General features: G+C 40.4%; 1 protein-coding gene across 1 annotated transcript in view; it reads left to right on the forward strand.

Annotated features, from left to right (window-relative positions):
- The first annotated feature begins 6579 nt into the window (after window positions 1-6579).
- LOC130169266 (cAMP-specific 3',5'-cyclic phosphodiesterase 4D) overlaps window positions 6580-21913 on the forward strand; it is a 32984-nt gene continuing 17650 nt past the window's right edge. The window contains exon 1 of the mRNA XM_056375845.1: window positions 6580-6923. The gene's annotated coding sequence lies outside the window, so the exon portion shown is untranslated. The remainder of the gene's footprint in view (window positions 6924-21913) is intronic.

Consider the following 21913-nt stretch of genomic DNA (forward strand, 5'->3'; position numbering starts at 1 on the left):
CAACAACCCCTGTCTGTCTCCAAGCCACCCTTGCAGGTCCTTCCATGGTTTTAGTGTGTGAGATGATGGGATAACTAGGTCATTATCAGACAGCTCATCTTTGCAAATATCTGTAACACAAATTAGGTGAACAGGATTTGTTGTTGTCTTTCACCACACAGTACATGATGATTTTAAAATACATTTTTTTTCAAATATTAGACAGATTTAGGTTGTATTTGATCATTTCAGTGGATTTATATTTGCCATTGCACAGAACATTTTACTAGAATTTGCTTAATGAAGACAACAGAAGTGGCAAAAGGATAATCAGACTAATTGTGAAGATCTGCCATCCCCATACTTTAGAGGCTTGTGTTTGTAAGAAAAATTACTTCCGATATGTCCAGTAACATCTAGATTATTAAGCTATGTCCCTGTCTGAAACTGTAATTAATTACATAGATATGTTGCCAACATTATTCCCTGTGTCTGTCAGAGCGATTCCATACATAAGTTCAACAAGCTCTAATTGTATTAGTGCAGTGACATTTTTTTCTGCATTCTAATCAATTTAAATTTGAAATGGACCATTGAATGTGGTACTTAAGTGCAGTTTCATTTGATTTACTGCATTTCATCCATATTAGTCACCCAGAAGACACTTATGTAAAAGTATAATGGCTGATAATGTTGGTGAAAAACTGTAAAATTGATTGTAGAAACTAATTTACCACATCAACATTATCTTAAAGGCCCTGTCTTCTCAAACTTTCTCGTTTGAGAACAAACATTTCTGCCCAAGTTTTGATCATTTGATATGAAATAACCAAAACTTTTGTATGTATTTGTGTTTTTGCTTTTCTCTCTGATTTGAAGTGGACGAGGCTCAATTGGGAAAAATACAATGTCATGTACTTTTCAGAACCAATCAGAATGTGATGATGGAATCAAACGTGAGGATGATTGCAGCTTAGATGAAGTTTTGAGGGTTAAACTGTTATTAAATAATTGAATGAATTATTAATAATACCTGTGTTTTTTCAACTTGGAACTGTTATTGTTGCTTGTCTCATTAATATTTAAACCTGCAATAACCAGCTGTAAACACAATACATGTTATCACCTCATGGTGAACGGTTGCCTATTATCCAGCACGGACAAAAGTTATATTCAAGTTCCTTTTAGCTTTCTTATGGAAATACCTGGAACTTAAGCTGCTAAATTCTCCAAGTTCACCAGCTAGTCTCTGACTTTGTCTGTCTGCCTTTTGATGCTGTGCTACTCCCAGGCATAGTATAACCAGTGACATCATTGATGACATCAGCGAGAGCATAAAATAAGGAAGTGTTTGGCTGCCATCCCCTTTTTAACTCTTGGAATCCATGGTGAGTATGCAGGATCAAGATTATGGTCAGATTAAACCAAAGAACTGTAGGCTACATATTTAACCAAAAAATTGTGATGTTAACTGTATCAAAGCACAATCAAATTTTAAGGGCTCAAGATTAAGTGCTAAACAAAGCATGAGATTTGTGTTCTCACAGTTGCTGTACACACACACGCACATATGCATGCACACACCTACAAATGTAAGTGCAACTGACATTAGCACCTCATTTTAGTAACACGAGTAACTAGGGTAACAAGCTACAATACACAGTACCATTAACATGGTGCTCACTTACCTTTTACCTTTCACATACAAGTAGTCATACGATCTATTGTTAATTTAAAAAAATTGATGGAGAAAAACTTGAGTCTTGAAACTTGCGTTTTGACGGTGGCTAAACAGTTGTCACTCTTTGCCACAGTCAACTCAAAATGTGGTGCCGTCCACCCCAGTAGTGACTCTGAAGAGGACTCGTCAGGCTTTTAAAATGGCAGAGTCATGGAGGATGTGAGTGCAGATGAGAGAAAGAAAAAGGCTAGCTGGTAATTGCTTTCTGTGTGGACACTGTAATTCACCAGATCTCGACGCTTCCAGGCAGTGGCACATGCTGCGCTACAGTGACGAGGTTTGAGCATGTCTGTTTTCTTAACAGTAGCCTACTAGTTGTGACTTGTGATCACAGTTTGAAAAAAAAAAAAAAAAATGAACACATCCACATGTGTCCTGATTTTTCTTGGAAACATTTGATGAAGATGAATCTAATTTTGCTTGGTCACATCTCTTGAACTCCTGAAATGGTGATTATGCAGAGAGAATGTAGCCAGAGCAAAGTATTTCCCAGGTGGTCTGTCAAGTCTTTGATATTAACAAGAGCAAGGAGTGTGTGTGTGTGTGTGTGTGTGTGTGCGAATCATTCAGCAGAGAGCAGATCGCTCTGTGAGAATAATTATTGGTGTTTTAGATAATTGCGGGTATTTGGTTGACTAATAACCAAATCTTCTTCTCTCTCTTTCTCTGTCTCCCTTTTTCTTCCTTTCAATATCTCTTCAGTGTAAAAGAATAAGTAAGAATAAGTATGATTTGGCTTATCAAAATTTAAATAGACACCACAATCAGGGTAGCGGAAAAGTTATGTTCTGCCAGTGTGCTTCTCTCATTGTACTATCCTAACAGAGTCTGCTTTCAATTTGGTAATGCCACCAAATTGAAGATGTCTGTGTGTGAAATTGATCTGATTAGGGTTTTATATGGTCATTAAAAGTGGAGCTCGGTCTCTCATGGTCTATTTTTTGTTACAGCTGGCAGAGCAGATGCTCTATAGGAAGACAGGTTTTTCTGGATCTGCACCTTGGTATTGTTTTACTTTGTTTAATGTCAGTCACCACAAACAAAAAAGCATCTGCCATGATGTGTCATCTCTTTATTGTCAGATAACGCTGCCTGAGGCTCCTGTGTTACTTTCTTTTTGTTGTTATAATTTGGTGGAATCTGGTTGTTTGATATCAGACCGGCCTTGAGGCAGATCAAGATTTACGTGTCAGGATCATGTGAGAGAGAATATGCTTTGGTAATGTTTAGGGCTGAAGCCTGAAACAAATGTCAGGGAGTAGTGAAATAGATTTCTCAAAGCCCAAGGTGATGTCTTAAAATGTCTTGTTTTGTTCAGCTAACAGTCCAAACGTAAAGGACATGACAGATAAAAGAGTCAAATCCTCACATTTGAGAACATTTAGATATTCTTTTATTGACCAATTCCATGTGGTTTGCATTCAACTCTGCATGCAATGTGGATTTTCTGTGCACCTGCACCTTTACATCTCTGGAAGCGTGTTTTCGACCGTGCGTTTGTCCCTTTGGGCAAAACTTTAAAGAGCACCGAGTCCCCACACCTCACGCCACGAGGAGCATCGCCCTCCCCTTCTGTGATGGTTGCTGTCAACAGCTTTTGCAGCAAGCACAGCAGTGGAACAAATCCGACCGAGGGATGTTTTCCAGGTACTTATCTACCCCGCAGTGGTATATCATCTGTCCCAAAACTGACTTATTGATCACCGTCTTGTCTTCCAATAAGGCCTCAGTAAAGTGAGTCTGGTCTGCTGTATGTGTGTGTCCGCTGCTGCCACTGTGGCTGTAAGCTGTCATGTCTGCTTAAGGACAGGCAGCAGAAAAGGCTATTTATGTAGACTGCTTTCAGATTTTCCATGTGTTCAAGGAATTTTCAGCCTTACATCCTTCAGGGTTCACAGATTAAAGACTAAACTATTTCCCATTGCGCTGACAAATTACAGATGTAAATTTGTATTCATTTCCCTGCTGTTTACCCAGTGTATGATGTTTTGATGCAACTGTACGAAAAGAGGAACAAAGCGTACACCCTTTGCATAGCATTAGCATAACGCTTCCACTCCTGTGAGTTTGACGAGCCTTGGGGCCAGACAGCCTCGTACTGTAGCACTCTGCTTGCTTGCTTTGCTGAATCCCAGCCTGCCTGACTGTTTGCCTGGCTGTTCCCTGAGGGGCTGCCTACTCCACTGCTTGTATCCCTGTCTGCCTGTCTTGCTTCTTGCTTGCTTGTATTCGTGTCATAAAAACCTGAATTTACCATTTAGGATTAATGCAAAGTTGCATCTTAAAGGAATAGTTTAACATGTTATAAAATATGCTCATTTACTTTCATGCAGCCTGGTTCTGCTAATAAAATAAAATGATTAACCAATTAACACACTCTGGTTTGGGCAATCAGAATGCACAGCTTTACCTTTAACCAACACAAGCCCTTGAATGATAAAAGCTTAGAAAGACAATTCCACAAAAAAAACAAAAACACACACAACTGCTTCTTCCACCTCACCCCAGGGATGGATGAGACAGGCTGAAGAGGTCGGCTGATTCAGGTATCATCGCTATTATCCACTCTGTGAAAAATGGCTGGCTGTTACAGCTGTTCGTCCTCCAAGTCAATATTTGGAGTGTGTATTTGTATGCATGAGTCCCTTCACATGGGGAGCAATGGGAACGTTACCTCAAAATGTGTTCTCAGAAATTCTCAAAAGAATCAAGAGCACAGTTACGTTTACTGGATGCCATTTCCCATAACCTCATCTCTGAGTGTTTTGTGAGGTTTTATAGACTCTGAGAGCTTTGTTCATGCGTGTTATTGTAGTTATTGTTTCCCATAATTTTTAGTTTAACAGTCTGAACATGGACAGAGTGTTGGAAAACAAACAGCCACAGGAATCAGCAATACAAAATACTATGTGAGTAATATGATGTTTTCAGCCGTTTGTCTGGATGAGAGCCTTAAGCTGAAAATGTTCCAGACTTGTAAGAAAGATGGGAGGCAGAATTGGCAACAGTCGTCCTCTTCTAAGCTACATACTTTGATTCGATTTGATTATTCCTAACGTTTGCCATACATAGTGTTGTTATATACTGTAGGTGCTGCTTTACACTCTGTGTATCTCATCAAACTGTTCATCTTATTGCTGCTTTGTGATCAGATTTTAAAACCAGACGTGCTGTAACCTTCAAGTGCTCATAACATGAGGTGATCCACATGTGCACTGACTTGGGTTGAACTTGCTTTGACCTGCAGTCCTATTCAATTTAAGGGGTGCTCCAACAATTTCATACTGCACTTCCATATAGTTGTGAGACTTGCGAAAGAGAGAATTTAAAAAACAGTTGATTCTAAGAGGATTGCTGCCAAATATAATTTAATTCTGTACTTATATGCAGTGACAATAAAGAATCTATCCCTGTTGTGGTGGTTGTGTGTTTTGTACGCCCAAGATCCACCCCAACCACCTAGGCACCTCTGCTGCCGATAATAAATGTAGTAATTCACTCAAAAACCGCAACAGTTTAATGGTATATGAACGTTATTTCTAGGAGACAGGGTTGGCTAGTGCTTTCAATCTTCTAATCTAAGTCTCTGTTAGAAAAGGCAAATAAGTGTAGACTACATTGTCCAAGGTCAAAAATGATCTGATGCTCCTACTGACTGAATAGTAGTCCTCAGGACAAGTAAACTGATGCTCGTATGTAAAATTGCTTTATGCATATACACCACCATGACATCAATATTATTTTCCAGATAAAATATGCACACAAAGCTTTGCGCACTGTCGTTTTTTTTTATCTCAGATCCTTATCCCAATGTTGTAGATAACCAGGCAGCAGCTCAAAGTCCTGCCTGACTAAATTCACCTTCTTTGCTGAGTTGAGAATCTGTCTTGACCAAACACCACGGCTCCAGTCCCTCTAGGGCAAAAAGAAAGGTGTTTGAGTATGTGTGCATGTGTGCGTCAGTGTGTGTCACTGATAGCTACGGAGCCTAAATTAATATGACAGAGTCTGTTTCAGCAGTATACAAGCACAGCAGACATTCATTGGCTCTGCAACACAAGCCATAACTGCCTTGTCAGTGTGTTGCTACATACAAAGACCATTTGCAATTCATTTTTCTCTCTCTCTCTCTCTCTCTCTCTCTCTCTCTCAGAGGATACACTGTATTCCCTATGGTCACTGAAGCAAGAGAGTCACATCATCTCTGGGTGCTACTTTGTAAAATACATCAAAACCAGATTCAATCTTTATTTCCCTTTGTGTCGCCTTTGTATTTCTGAGTTATTTTCTCGTGAAAAGATCCCAAAAAGTTGGACAAAGAACAAATTTTCAGTTCATCCCTTTTTTCTTTTTGGCATCTCCAAAAGCAATGCCCTACTGTCTCATGTAATGTGAACCCCTGGCTGTAGCTTCATATTTAATGAACGGATATGAGAGCGATGTCAATCTTCTAGTCTATATTTTGACAAGAGAGGCAATGAGCACACTTCCCCAAATGCTGAACTATTCCCCTTAAAAACACTGATGTAGGCAGTGGTAAAGCAGGGTCAGTCTGGACATATCAGCACCACTGCCAGCTCAAAGAAAGACGCAAAAGAATCTCATACAATAAATAATGAGTAAAGACGTCTTAGCTGTATAACCAGGTTAATGGATATTTTGCAACCATCTGGTAACAGATTACACAACAATTTCCAGAGTTTCGTCGTTCCTTCTCTGTTTGTTTATACTTGACTTTATCTTTCGCAATGGAAATGTTTGCACAACTGCTCTATTATAAAACCCTCATACAGTAACTACTACAGCCGTTCTTCCCACCCTGTCTCACTCCTCTCCCTTGCACTGCCTTTAATAAAACCCCTCTCCTCTCCTGTCCTCTACAGTTTGCCTACAATTGTGGGAACTTTCAGCAGGACGGACGGAGGAGGGGGGTCGGCCGGAGCACGTGATTGGCCAAGAGGCAGGAACCACTCTGACATGATTGGCTCTGAGCCTGGGAGCTGTGAGCAGAGTTCCCTCCTTATTCCAGAGAGCATCAGTAAGCAGCGGAGTGGGACTTGCTGTGTTAGAGATGCACACCAGATACTTTTGTTTGTTGTGGTTTATCTGATTGGGACTCTCAAAGGACAGACAGAACACACTGTACGGTGGCCAGGAGTGGATGAATAAACTCTTTTCTGGAACTTTCTCAAAAGGATATTAAGTAAGTTTTTATATTACCATTTTCTCCCTGTTACTCTGTACTAAACACTGTACCAGTAGTACAGTAGCTCTTCTTTCTTCGGGGTTACTATTGGAGCAAAAGTGACCCACAGTTATTGTAAGTAACACAAGATTTGATACATTGTGACAGCAAATATAGTAAATACACACACACACACACACACACACATCACCAACTCTTCTCCACAATTTTAGTCAGAAATTGGAAGTTGTGGGTGTGCATGTGCAAGTGTGTGCATACAGTAAGTGCATGTGTGTTTGTGCTTATGTGTACATGCATGAGCATGCATGCACTCAGATGTGTACATGCACTGGATTACTGAGAGTATGTACTTACATTCTGTGTCCTTAAAGGATGCATATAAAGTAACCTTGTGCTTTAGGGGAGAGAACGGTGCAGTGCGACTTCACAGTGACCAACCTCATCAGCAAACTTGTCACTGCAATGCTTCGCATTGACAGAGGAGCTCAAGGACTCCCCTCCCAAAATCTCCTGGTGTGACTTTCAGGCTGCAGGGTGGTGGTGGCAGTGGCGGTAGTCGGCTATAAATAGGCCTGCTCCAAATTGTGCTGCAGTCACGCATAAATTCAGAGGGAACAAGAAATGACACAGTCATTGTTTGTATTAGAGTCTTTTGGACTCCAGTGTAAACAGAGATAAATTACAGTATACCCTATAATACTTTTTTGTACTTCCATATTATAACAGCAACAGCCTCAACAAGGGGGAGGGAGTGAGTGAAAGATAAACAGAGGGGGACAATAGACGTAGACAGAAGGTGCACCACGTCTCTGGTAGTGCGTGTGTTTTTGTTCAGGATGTACTGTACGTGTGGATGTGAGAGTGTGTGAAGCGTTTACATGTGAGCTTTTCTTGTTAAACTGCCACACGTGGCAGAGTAATATACAGTGACTCTCTTCAGTTCCCTTTAAGAGGGTTATCACCTCTCCTGCTCAGTTAAACAACTCCCCTGATTTCCATAGACGCACTTATCAAATTAATCAAAGCAGCTGGTTATAAAATGACTTTGCAAATGTTACATTGAATACAAGGAAAGGAGCTTTGTGTTGTTATGATGTGTGTTCACATGTATGAACAAAGGAAGGACAAGTTTTAAAAGTTACATCATATTATTACACACAAATAATAAGACCCAGGAGGATTTAACGTTGAGCCAGCTGACTAGCTAACAAACATATGGATCTGTTTATTTGTCATATGTCAGCCCCCCCCCCAACCCCCGTAGGTGGAGACCATGATTTATATGGTATTGTTATGAAGTTTGTTTCATGAAAAACCAGGTTGCAATGATAGCTCATCCACGTTTTCTTTCTTTTTTGTTTTGTGTGAAGTTTTGCTTTCTTCTCTCCTTTGTCCGTTCACAGCAGGAGAAACAGCCTGCAGTCTCTAATATCTACCTGTCTGTCAGCCCGCTTGTCTCAGAGCTCCTTTATTGCGGTGTAGAACACAGGGAGCCTTGTGTTGTACCTGACCTCTACTATGCAAATATATACCGTGAGTCTGCCAACCAGCACCGTACTCCACCTCCACGTGGATGAATCTCTGAGATGAGAGTGGCACACTAAGCTCATTGTTTCACCTGTGCATCACCCAAATGCTGAGATAGAGGCTGCAATCACAAGCTGAGACTTTGACCTACAGTATATGACAGGGGTGCCTGCGCTCTCCTCCCAGTTCTAGGTCTGTGATGAAGCATGTACTCTGCAGAGATCAGACCAAGTTAGAGTAGGCTGAATAAAGGATGGCTGCGCTGACACAACAATGACTGCTTTAAAACCACACAGCATCAGAGAAAATGATTATGGAGCACACGTGAAATTTTAATTTGTAAGAACCTCTGCTTGTGATCTTGTTGTTACCCTGCCATCTTTTCTGAATGAGTGCTGCTGCTTGTGAGTCAATGGGAGCGCCGAGTAATGAGCTTGGCTGCGTGTGTGTGTGCGTGTGTGTGTGTGCGTGTGTGTGTGTGTGTGTGCGCACGGGGACAAAAAGCATCTGCACTGCTGCCGATGTCTTAATATCAGTCTTTTGAAGAAGGATCTCTGCAGCTGCATGTGTGTGTTTGCATGTACTCTATGTGCACAAATTGGCTTCAGTGATGTGTAAGATCTAAACGTGAAGTGACAATGTCAGCTCAAGTGCTTATCAGACTTTGTTGTATTCAGATGGCTCGGTTAGCAGGAGCAGCTATGGGTGATATAGTAAGTGATGTGTATGAGTGAGTGATGCTGTTATGAGTATCCAGAAGTGAAGGGTCAGGGGTCAAGCAATGGCAGAGGACTGCTGTGTTTGGTGCCAACAAAGTCAAATGTCACAGGTTTCCCTGAGCCATTCTTGGCATTTTATGAGTGGGAGTTAATGGAAAATTATATAATTTGCTTCCCAAAGCAAATTCATTACTGTAATAAAGGCCAGTGTTTGTTTTCCTCCATTTTTCTGGCAAGGGAGAGTATGCAGAGGTCCTCTAAAGCTCTCATGCAGAGCCACTGCAATATACATACATACACACAGACACACAAACACATTTAAGCGAGCAATGCCAAAGGCATTGAAGAATCTTTTTATTGGAAACTCTGTTCCCATAACAATGAGCAGGGACGTCTCTGTGTACTCAGGGCTTTTAGAGGTCATTCTGGGACTCCGCTGCTCTATCCAACTTCAGCAACATTTACTGGGCTGGTTGACTGTAAAAGTCAAGTGCTGTTGTCTCATCTCATCCATTCAAAGAGATCCTCAGAAGGTATTTTCACCAGTTTTACATCTGTTTTTAATTTTAAAGTGAGAGAAAACAGGTTTTTAGATTCAGGAATGGTTTGTTGCTTGGGTAAGAGATGTTCCCTGTCTCCAGATGTTTGGCAATATTGTCACAAATCCAGCAATGAATGTGCTGTCTGATATATAATTTGAGTGCGACTTTTGAACCTTTGATGGAGTCTTTTGCCGTTGCAAACCCTTAAAAGGCAGTACCACAGGCATGCCTTGAAGACCATCCCATGACACATAATGAGTTACACAGACATGTCCAAAACAGCATAGAGGAAAAGATACAAGGAGGACAAATTTGTCTCTCCCCCTTCTCCCTCTCTGTCTCCAACTCTCCCTGCAGCAGAGCCCAATAAACAGTGACACAGTACAGCTGGATGGTATCAGGAGAACCACAACACAACGTCTTACTATTAAGCCACACTGTTATGGTCAGCAGTGGGGCAGATTTAGCCTTTAATTGATGTCATGTGCACCAACATAATCAGCGACTGACGAAACAGATGACGATACTGATACTTGAGAGGATCTCTGCCTCTGCAGCAGCATCTGTGTGTGATGACTTTGTTACGTGAGGCAGGAAGAATGACCTATAAAGGACATGAGACAGGAGAAGAAGAGAGAAACAGCTGGAGCCTGGAGTTCACTTGTACTTCCCTTTCCCCTTGTAAAACTGGAAGTCCTGTGGTTTTGTGTCTTTTGTAAGCTGTTTTTAGATAAAGAGTAACAGCTTACACTGCTTTTACACACGCTCAAATAATGATTTCAGATCTGCTCTGGTCTGAATTGTGGAAGAGATGGGTGGGGGGGCTTAATAACGTCTCAAGAGAGTGATGGTATGCGTTGGTCATCTTTTGGTCATCTCTCGCACGGCACATCCTCGTGCTTTGTTTAAGAAATATAAAATACTTTGTTTTCCTGTGGTGCAGAAAACTTTCCATTAACAACGGGTGACATTTTCTATGTTTAGACTGGGTCACAGTAATGTTGCCCTTAAAAACACAAAATGTAAACAAAGGACCAGAGAAGCTTTGTGCCTATGCAGACTGGGGAGATGTTTTCCTTGAAACCCAACTCCTTTTTTTTTTTTTTTTTTTTTTTTGTCACTTATGCTCTCACAGTCAAACACACACACACACACACACACACACACACACACAGTGACTGTCCACAACGAACCCTATGAAAACCAGAAAAGGACAGTGTAACATATCGTGAAAAAAAGTTCATGAGCATCACAGTCAAATAAGTGGACTCAGCATTTAATGACCGTTCCAGTCTCACCACAGTGTCTCCAACCAGAGAGTCAAACAACTGGATAGAGTTGCACTGTGACATATCAACTTGTCTCTCACTTAGAACTGATTGCATTGCTTGGCGTGAACACACACCACAGACTAATTGGAGTTAAGTGCCTTTGACAGCTAGTGTTTGTGCAAGGAAGGGATGAATAAACATCAGGGGTGGCACATGGATTATTTGACTTTTTTCCCTCCTGCTGCAGCGTCCAAAAAGGACTCGCTTTAGCTTAGTCTTGATATTTGTATTGAGTGAATGAAATCTGCTTCATATATGCTTTCTTGCCAGCAGGGACGGCTTGCCATTTGACTTTGGCTATAGTAAAACAAGGGCATTTGGTTAGGTGTCCTATATTATTTATTAGGTGGCCCTGATAAGAACCTTGCCTGGACTAGGACACTGTAAATGGAGTGACGCAAGCTAGCTACCACCAGATCAGACAGACTTTACTTTTCCCACCACACTCATGGTAAACACCCTGCTCTCTGAAATATATATCCAATGCACATTTTGAACTAAGGTGGTCTGTTTAAATGAACTGTGCTCTGCCCACTTTGGTACTCTGCCAAACTGACTTGAGAACAGTTCAATCATGTCGCAGGACAGTGTTTTCATTGGGCTTTCCATTGTTGATGCCTCGAGTTTCTCCTGAATTAAGGGTGCGGTATGCTTGAAAAGAACAAGTTCATATAACATGTTATCAGCCAATGTCAATAGGCAAAAGTGATCATAACCATAATGAATGGACAGCTCGCTGTTATTGAAAGGGACAAGATGCGATAATTGTATAAAAGTGGAGATAACAGCGCACATAGTCAGACAGTATTTCCTTTAAGGAATTCATAGTGTTGCTCTTGATTGTTCACATGAAAAGTGACAGAAATAACTGTGTAAAGAATTACAAAAGAAAGCTCGAGAGAGAAGTTCAAACCCTGCTTACTTTCTCACCTCCACACATCTAGCCAGTGGCTACATGAAGATTAGATTTCATGTGCAACTGTGATGTTTCATCAGTATGAAACATCAATATCTGCTAAGCACTCCTTTTTGACAACAACAACAAACATGCAGCATTATGAGTGTTAATATGATTTTGGAGCATAATTCTCCCACAGCTGCTGCCTTGTGTTTGGGGGCTTTCCTGTTGACTCACCGCAGGCTTGGGTCAGCAATTATGGTAATATTGTAAATTAACTCCAGCCCATTCACATTATTATTTTCAGATTTTGTTGACACACCTTATATTCCTCTAATCATTAGACAAATGTTCTCTCTCAGGTGTGACAGCATTTCACAGCATCATAACATCTGGTTTATGCTGCTGCTAGATTGCCAAATTTAAGATTATAAATGCATATTAACATTAACGTTGAGATGAGTTGACGACATGGGTGAAGATGTGTAAATGATGGGGTCAAAGCCGAGAAACACCAACTATAATTGTTTGTAGTCTGTGTATACTCATATAATAAATCTGTAAGAACTGACTGACCAAAATAGCATAGTAAATTTACCATTTACCGTCAAAATGTTTTGTACAGTTGTTCCTTTAGATTGAAGATGAGATGAGAATCACACCATAACCTTGTTACAGTGCAATAACACAGCTCCAACAATAGTTCATCATCAGTTAGACTTATCTGCATGTAACATCTCATGCTTCTTACCCAGTTCATAACCCCATTTATCTGTTATTTATCCATATACGGATATGACATGGGACGGCACATAAATACATAAAATGAAAAGTAATTATGTGTGTGTGTGTGTGTGTGTGGGGGGGGGGGGGGGGGTCATATTATTTTTTGGCTGTTCACCCTCATTCCTAGTTTAATTTGTTTCTTGGTTCAAACTTGACAAATGCTTTCCGTACTACAACGTCACTCTCTATTTCGCGATCTCGCTCCTACTCACAGTGTCTCACACCACAGAGGGTGGAAGAGTATTGTGAAATCTCAGGGTCTAATTCCATGTAACCATCTAAGAATGTTAGCTCACAAGCCTCAGGCAGACCTAAATTAATCTCATATCTCATAACATGTTTGATCTGTAGCATGAAGATGGCCGCGCTCGGCTCCATCTCATAAATCGGTCACACAAATGTTCAAGTCACAGTTGCAGGGCTTTGAACAGTGAGTTGTACGGCATATAATTTAATGTATACATTAGATGCATTATTTCACTGAATGTATATATGAGCTGTGTGCTTTGCTACACGCAGAGGTCGGCTGTCACAGAGTTGGTGAAGCTTCTGCTCAAATGGGCTTTTTCTGAAGTCTTGTGCAACACACCACTAACTTGCTCTGCTGACAAAGTGAGAGTGAAATAATAGTTGTCTTTAAATTATTATGCACCAATTCCATAGTTTAAATAACCGAAGGGAATCAAGAGTTCTGCAGAGTATATCTGTTCTGCTATTTTATTTTGACTCTGAATCATCAAGAAGACAGGCTATCTTGCTAAGCCTTAATTAATAGGAAATGTTTTTTTTTTTTTTTCCTGGATGAGTGAGTTGGGTAAGCATGTCTGCAGGAAAATATTTGGTTTAATGGTTGTCTGTTATTACGTAGACAAGATTCCGCCATTTCCCTGAGGTTCGGTGCGGTTTCAGACTGGCAAATTTGCTCATCACGGGAGTTCAGTGGAGAAATCATCCCTGCCCTCCTTGTATTTTAGCCACTGGAAATGTTTTTACAAAAATAAGATTACAGATATGTAATCAGCTTTCTGGCTCTCCTCATATAATCCAAGGCCTCAGAGGGTGGGTCTTTTTTTTCTTTCTTCTTCTTCTTTTTTTTCTCTTTTTTTCTTTTTACATAACATGACAAGAAATCAGAAACGACAAATCACGTCAGAGCAGCAGCGTTGTGGCTGTCTTTTCCTCATCTGTTTGGTTTGTCTGTTATGCTTGTTTTAGCCCAGTGTAAAGTTTACATAATCTGCCCAGTGGAGGGAGGCCCTCCACCATCATTCCTGCGCACCAATATGTTTCAGGACAGCTCAGTTGACTTTTAACCGCCGGTTTTGGCATTAAAGCTTGAATATAATTCCGAGGAATGAAGTTTGTAAGGGATTTTTTTAATTGTATTTCAAGTCTAATGCAAAAGATTATTTAGCCAAGGTTTAGCTTTCCATATAGGAAGATGCCTGTGCATATTCTCATTTGTCCAGGTCATAGTGTTTTCGATTTAAAACTCCTTTAGGACATATAGGAAGATAGATGTTGCTCAAACTCAGGCTGGAGAACAGGCTTTGGAACCCAGTATTTTTGATACACTGAGACAATGATGCAGCTTCCCTCACTATGTGTGCAGATGCTTAACAACAAGCTGAACACACTTCAAATAAAAGTTGAAGGCAACAGCTGGTCTTTGAGGTCCTCAGTGAAGCAGTTGTTAAACTGTGAAAACGATATTGCAGCAGCAAATTTGTCAACAGTCATCAGAAAAGATGAAATAACACAATTTAAAAAAAAAAGGTGAATTAAAAGATAAAGTGATTATTAACAAGAAAGCTGGATTCACAAGTTCCTACTAACTGTCAGTCCATCACAATGTCCTTCATGGCAGTAGGAAACAAATTATCACCAGTGATAATTAATTCACATAGTTTCTGAGTGACTCTATTGGTGAGATGACTGTGTACGTGGGGACTAGATAGTAAACCAGAAAGTAATTGGTGGAAAATGTTCAGTATTCCAAGACGGAAACCTCCCTTTTAGCTCAGAGTGCAGAAACTGCAGGAAAAAACACCCACATTAACATAAGTTTATTTAATATTGCTAACATTTGTCAGGCTCTGTAATCACTGATTTATTGAGTTCCAGCTTGGTGACCGTTAATAAGTGCAGACTGATGACTTTGGACAGGAAATGCGTCACATATCAATTCTCAGAGAGATAATAAAAAGAAAACTGGTAGGAGGTCTTCTTTTCATGATTCTGTTTAATTAATCAATAATAGCCTATTTATTAAATCCTGTATTGTCATATGCTTTAAATTGTTGTCATCTAATATGTTTGCCGTCATGTAACAGGCATATACGGGTATATCCACTTATGTAATATGTAGGACAACGGAAGATTCTGTACTCTTAACTTATACGCTAAAGTTGCTTTTTGTTTAAAATGCTAATGTTTTATCTGAGCCGAGCTTCTGTGCTTTCAGCTAGCAAAATGACTGAATCGAAATATTATATTAAACAGTTACAAGAGTTACATAGTCAGATGGATAGCTAAATAGATTATTTATCATTCTGTATCATGCATCATTTGATATTTTGTAAAAATCTGGACACTCTGCAGTACTGTGCGTGCATTCACGTGGAATAAATTCAGCATGTTAAAATATTATGGGAGAGAAAAGGTGTAACACTGACAGAGCTGACACATTTACAGGAGCTGAAGCTATTGAGCCAAGGGAAAAATCATGCTTGGCCCAGGGTGACAATGTTCTAACGTGTTTGGACGCCGCTTCAGGGTTTTTATTTCTCTCTGTGTGTGTGTGTGTGTGTGTGTGTGTGTGTGTGTGTGTGTGTGTGTGTGTGTGTGTGTGTGTGTGTGTGTGTGTGTGTGTGTGTGTGCGTGTGTGTGCGTGTGTGTGCGTGTGTGTGTGCGTGCGTGGGTGGCAAACCTCTGATAGTAGGGCTGTGTACTGTGAGCTTCACAATAAGCAACAATACATTTAGTAGTAAATCAAACTTTGGCCTGGTTTATTATATGATGACGTTGCACTGCAGTCATTAAACTCAGGTTCAATAACTTAAGTTGAAGTTTGAATTACAGTTCTGTCAAATAAGATCTCTTATCTTTGGTTTGCTGACTATATTTACCCGAACTCATGCGAACATATGGAAAGGGATTGAGAGGCACCCAGAATTAATTATGCTGCCAGTCACTCTCTAACTAGCCGGGTCATTAGACGGGAAGAAAGCACTAGGACTGGGTTCACGACCTTGACATTAAGCAGCATTGCAGTGTTCAGTCAGTCATCAGTGTCCATATTGAATCACATCTGATGAGAGCGATGGAGGCTGAGATTCAGCTCACCACTGCGTGCCTGCTGTTTTCTGCTGGGCTGTATGGATAGGAGTGACTCATCCCCAGCTCTGCAGGGCCCACTACTGCCTTGGGTCAGTGATGTCATTAGGCTGGAGTAGGCCATGTTTATAAGAGAAATCGGATAGTACACAATGCCTTTTGTGTGCTTTAAGAAGGATGGGGAAAAAAGAGGCTCTCATCACAGTTCAGGATGAAAAGAGAAACACACCAAAATGCTTCCAATTGTGATTTTTTTTTTTAAACCAGCAGAACTATAGGCCTAACTGGTGGGATATACAGTACAGTGAATTACTGTAACCAGTGTATAATGTAAATCTAGATAGGTACTGTGGATTTGTTTTTTTTGGAAACACAGTATCGTATTCTGCTGCATGTTTTTTTTTCTTCTTCTTCTTTTTATCATAGTGGAGAACAGAAAAGGTATCAGGAGTGAAAACTGTGTGAGACACGCAGACAACTATAGCTCTCTGGGAACCCCTGCTGGCAGTTCAAAGCAGAGCAGCTCGCTGTTTTCATGTGATCCACAGTATCCCTTCAATTTTACTGTGAGAGTCTTTTAAAATGTAGTAGACTAATGTTGTGACTGCTGTTGCTCAATGTTCACCTGAATTCTAGTGTTTGTGCACAACATACCAATTTGGGTTAAAGCTGCTACTGACTGTGACACTGTAGTAATTCACTGCAGGCTTTTCACAACCTTTTCTTTGGTTTAACTGGTCCACAGTGAGCTATAAAACGGTGCTGACACAAAGGCTTCCCCTTTTTCAGTCAGCAGTAAAAAGAAAGAAGCAGCCACTAACAACAGTGTCTTTCCTGCTCAAAGCTTTAAAGTGACTTGTAAAAGACGCCGCAGTAAAATAAGATGTTTATTCTTACTTGACAGACTACAGTTTATGCCCAAGAATAATTAGATTACAGTAGAATAAAAAAAGTGGTTTAGTATCATCACCCCATCTAAAGTCAGATTGCTTTGGTCTGATAGTATCAGTGTGACAATGGGCTGATATTGACCTTTTTTCTTTTGCTTATAAAGCCGTTGGCGAATGTGTTAGCAAACAGCTGTTTATTTAAACAGTCGGCCAATATGGAACACCATTCATATGAAGTTGTGTTTATAATGATATAAAGTCCAAATATCAAAATGTATCTCTTTAGATGCTATATGCACCACAGCATTACCCAGACAGTCACTAACTTTGTTTGTCAGCCGCTCGGTGCTGTGGAGGTAGTGTGCACTGAAAATAGCTGCCCGCTGTGACTGGAGGCGAGGTTGATGAGAGTGGTGAGTGAAACAGTGAAGCAGTAACATTGCAGACTGTAAAATCAAAACAGTGAGCTGAAAGACCTGCATCATTTATGGAGGGGCGTTCAGTGATGATAAAGATAAGTGAGAGTTTGTAAAATAGTATACGCAACATAAATCAACATGACTTCTAATAGCACTTACACAGAGAAACATGATATTTTCTTTTAACATTTATGAAGTCATGAATATCATTTAATTTTAGGAACTCGAGTGATTTAATATTGCACTTCCATTAAGTTGAGAGATTTGCAGGATGCCGGTTTAAAAAAAAAATAATGGTTAAAATCAAGGCAGCAGAGTCTTCGATATTCTGATTTTGGTAAATTGGTACCACACATTTCCCATAATTTGACTAGATAATGTCTTTCATTAGACCCTCCCTGCCTGGTGAACGTCTTTCAGGCTTAAGCTTTGGATGAGTAGTATTCCCATGAGTAAACTGAACTTAATGTGGAAAATAGTGTAGGTAGATAGGAGTGATTTAATAAGAAAGGTTTGTGCGTCATTAATGGTGATAAATTATTTCTAGCAGGGGGCGGCAGCAAGAGATAAAATTGAAAAGCTTGAAGGAGAAGACAAGTCACAAGCTACATGACTCTGAGCATCTTCTCTCAGTAGCTGGAAGACATTTGAAAGCAGGTGTAGCGGGTTTTTCTATTGAAGACTTTATTCGTAAATATTCAGTGAAGAAAAAATTTAAAAAAGGGGCAAATTTAATGGCATCTCAGTTAGTGGTTATGGAATGCTTTTCTCTGTTTCAGCTCTTTTAATGCTGAGACACATTTTTACATAAAATCCTAGATTCAGCTTCAACTCATTTTCCTCATTGCTCAGGGGCTTTGAATTTAACAGCATGCACAATAAGCCCACATGGTCAAACTCACCTGACAGTCATTCTTTACATTAAATAAATAGATAAATAAATAAAAAATGTTATCTCACAATCTTCCTCCTTTGATTAGTTTTTCAAAAATGTTGTGTAGCAAGAGCAGCTGTTAGTCCTGTGAGATGTTAGATGTAAGATGTTTCAGGAGCCCCCGGAGCTATTTTCTTTATGGATTTTTCAGATTTTAGTGGAAAATTATAGAAAGGTAATCTGCAATGATGTTGTGAGTGATCCAATAAATTATCTGATGAACTTCGAGTAGAAGTAATTTCAATCAGATGGAGCTTCATTGTCGATGCATAGTTGAATATCAAACTGTTTTCAAAATACTCCCACATTTGATGACCCCAATTTCACAGCACAAAAAGCAAACAAAAAAATACGTGACTCATACTTGGGTCTGCCAGACAATAGGTGGAATATAAGACAATTATTGTCAAGGAGCTTGAGGTGTGAGAGCTAATTTACATTTCAAGTAAATGTTATTGTATTTTCATCCCTGGCCCACTTACTGTGAAATTGTTTCGAGCTGCTACAAAGGGCTCATCACTGTCAACAAAGTGCTACGGGAATGAATGCAAAGGAAATTTGAGCTATTTTGCCAGAAAAAGCTTTATAACGACCACTTTTCAGCTCCTATACAGGCGCTGCATGTGATCAAATGCACAGTTTTGAAGTATAGAATAAGGACTGTCATAACCAATCTGTCTGTACCAAGTGACAGCACACAGCTATCATTTGCAGGCTGTGTTTCAAGGACATGTGTGTATGTACATGTATGTTGGCATGCCTTTGAGTTTTAGAGTGTGAGTGTGTGTGTGTGTGTATGTGAGTGTGAGTGTGATTGTATTACAGGAGGTGACAGTCCTCCAGTGGTTTGATTGTAGGTGATTTATGTGATGAATGGATCGAGGGATTGGTGTGGCAGTTAATGGTAGGCCTCAGTGTAAAGGACGGGACAAGGCCAAACAAAGGCAGCAGCTGCTGAAGATCTAGGACACAGTAGTGTCTCTCCACATTAACACAATATCAAACAAAGTTGAGGCTCATCTTTTTTATTTTTGGTATCATGTCTAGTAAGCACAGCGCCACTTGGAGGAGCCACTGCTATGTTTCAGCTCAGGCAGTGGGTGGGAAGACGGCTGCTTTCTGCTCAACAGTGATATGAGGCTTCTTTTCTAATTATTCATACCTCCCTACAACAGCCCATCTTCAACAGCAGTGATCTTAAAGCAGCAATCAGTAAGCAAAACACAATTAGTAAATCAATAGGATAATAATTTGCACTGCCATCTCCAGATAAGTGTAAGCCTCCATGAGGTGGAAAAATCCACTTCAGTCAGTGGCTGTGAAATGAGACTGATTGGCTGGTGGATGGGGAGCTTTTAGTGAGCATCAAGTCTCACAGTGTTTTCACACTGCGTTTTCACTCTGAAAACACAGTGAGGTACTATACACTGAGTAGTAATTTATTTTTATTTGAAGGAGCTTTGCAACAGCTTTGACTGACTTGTTTACTGATTGCTTCATTTTCGTATTTACCACCTTAGCTTGCATATTAATGACAGTGATGTGTAATCTTCCAGTGGCTTTCTTCCAAAATATAGGCTTGACAAATTGAACAAAGCACGTGCTTGCTTAATATGGTCTATGCAGATCTGCTTACAAAGAGAATACAAACTGACTGGCTATTTCAACAAAGCCACAGCGCCTGCTCATCTCAGCTGATTGAATGGCTACAATAAAAGGCGGAGATACTTTTGAGCGATTATTCAATAAGCAGCTATGGGAGCTCAACAAGAGAAAAGAGACATTTCACACAGCAGCTGAAATTTAGAGCACATTAGACAGCCATGACCTTCTACTGCTGGGAGAGGAGAAGCCATAGCTCAGCTCATTTTTGCTCACTCGCCTAATATGATCACACAGGATAAACTCTCATCGCTCTCCTAAAGATGGCAGGAAGTTAATTGAAAAAGCCAACAGAGGATGTATCAAAGGGACTAGGGAAGAAATAGCAGCTGCAGAGGGCAGTTTTCATCTCTGTACCCCTGTGCTGACGTATCTGTAGGTCTAACTGTGCTTCACGTAACTAATGCTTGAGCTCAGACTGAAATCAACCCCCCGTGGTTTTACTGTAGGCACACGCCCCGCCACGCTGATCCATCGCACACAGCGAGACACATGGACAAATAAGAGCGTCCTGTCTGCAGTCCAAAAAGAAAAGACAAGAACCTGTTTTGCTTTAGTCCACCAACACAGGTGTCGCTGACTTGCAGCTCTTACAAGAGAAAGAGAAGGGTCATGTGACTGTTTGTTCAGGCTAAAAATGCTTTTGTGTCACAGGGAATGCACACCTACATGAACAATCTTCAGATCACTGTAGTGGCGAAGATTCAGGAAGCTTGAGCAATCACTGGCAGCAGTTTTAATTGAGAATTTACAAAATACCTTTATCCTCTTAGTGCAGCTTTCAGGAGTATGAATAACAAGGTGAATAATAAAGGTTGGCTGAGATGGAGAGAGTGATGTTGTTTATCCATCTATTTCTCCCTCTCTAGTCTTTGTAACTGAGCCATGTCTCCTGCTGATTCTGTTTTTGCTAAATTAGCCTTGTTCTTTCAAGGCTAAAGCCCTTCACATTATTTTGGAGAATCATCATGTTTGGGCTTTAGGCCCACCCCAAGGAGACAGAGAGAGTTTATTTCATCCATTTTAACAGCTGCATGTGTTTAATTCATGCCGTGCTACACCTTTTAGAAGACTCAGAGCTACCACAGATAATTTGCAAAGTTAATCACGACACTATGAATTTTTAACAGTGGCCCGTAAAGACACTGTGGCATGCACAAAGACTCAAAGTTCCTGACAGATGCAAAATGTCAACTGCACGAAAGTTTGTATCAGTCAGTTTTCTCAGCATTGTCGGTCTGAGCCGAGCACGACAACCAGAGAAAAGCAGCATCGACTGATATGTTTACTGTCTCAAAACTCCAGTTTAGACAAACGAAAAAAAAAGCAATTGATTGGGTTTTCCAGACAGACGTCGGAACAATAGAGGTGCACCTGTGTAGGATGTGTCAAGTACAACATAGCCAGCAAGGCTTTGCAGGCAGCATAATCATAAGGATCTGCATTATCATTATTATTATTAACACTTAATGACTGCAGAGGGACAGCAAATGTAAATGTGAGATGCCAGGAAAGTTACATATCTTGCAGTGTTGGTATATGATGTTATTTTGGTGGCTATGTTGAGACAAATCAGTTATCATTTCACAGGGTGTAACTGTGGTTAAGCATGATGGCTCATAGCAGTTTACACTGGTTGAAACTGCTGAATATGAGCGTAGGTCAAGGCTGTGGTTTGCCCCGAGGTTATCTTGTGCTCTCTGCGCATCATTATCTGCCTTGTGTGCCTCATGCCATAAAGCCTTTTAGATTTGTTTCAAGTAGCTTTTTCCCCACTGTAGTTCACTTACAGTAGAAGAGAGCCATTTTCACGTCGTCGTGCTGTGAGTATTCGGTGCACCCCTCAGCCTGAATTGCACTGTTCTCACCAGCTCAAATGAACCAAACCCAAGGTGTAAATACTTTGAATTTACTTTGAGCTGCTGCAAACACGGTTGTTGTGA

This window comes from Seriola aureovittata, chromosome 5, assembly GCF_021018895.1.
Source record: "Seriola aureovittata isolate HTS-2021-v1 ecotype China chromosome 5, ASM2101889v1, whole genome shotgun sequence".
NCBI lineage: Eukaryota > Metazoa > Chordata > Actinopteri > Carangiformes > Carangidae > Seriola > Seriola aureovittata.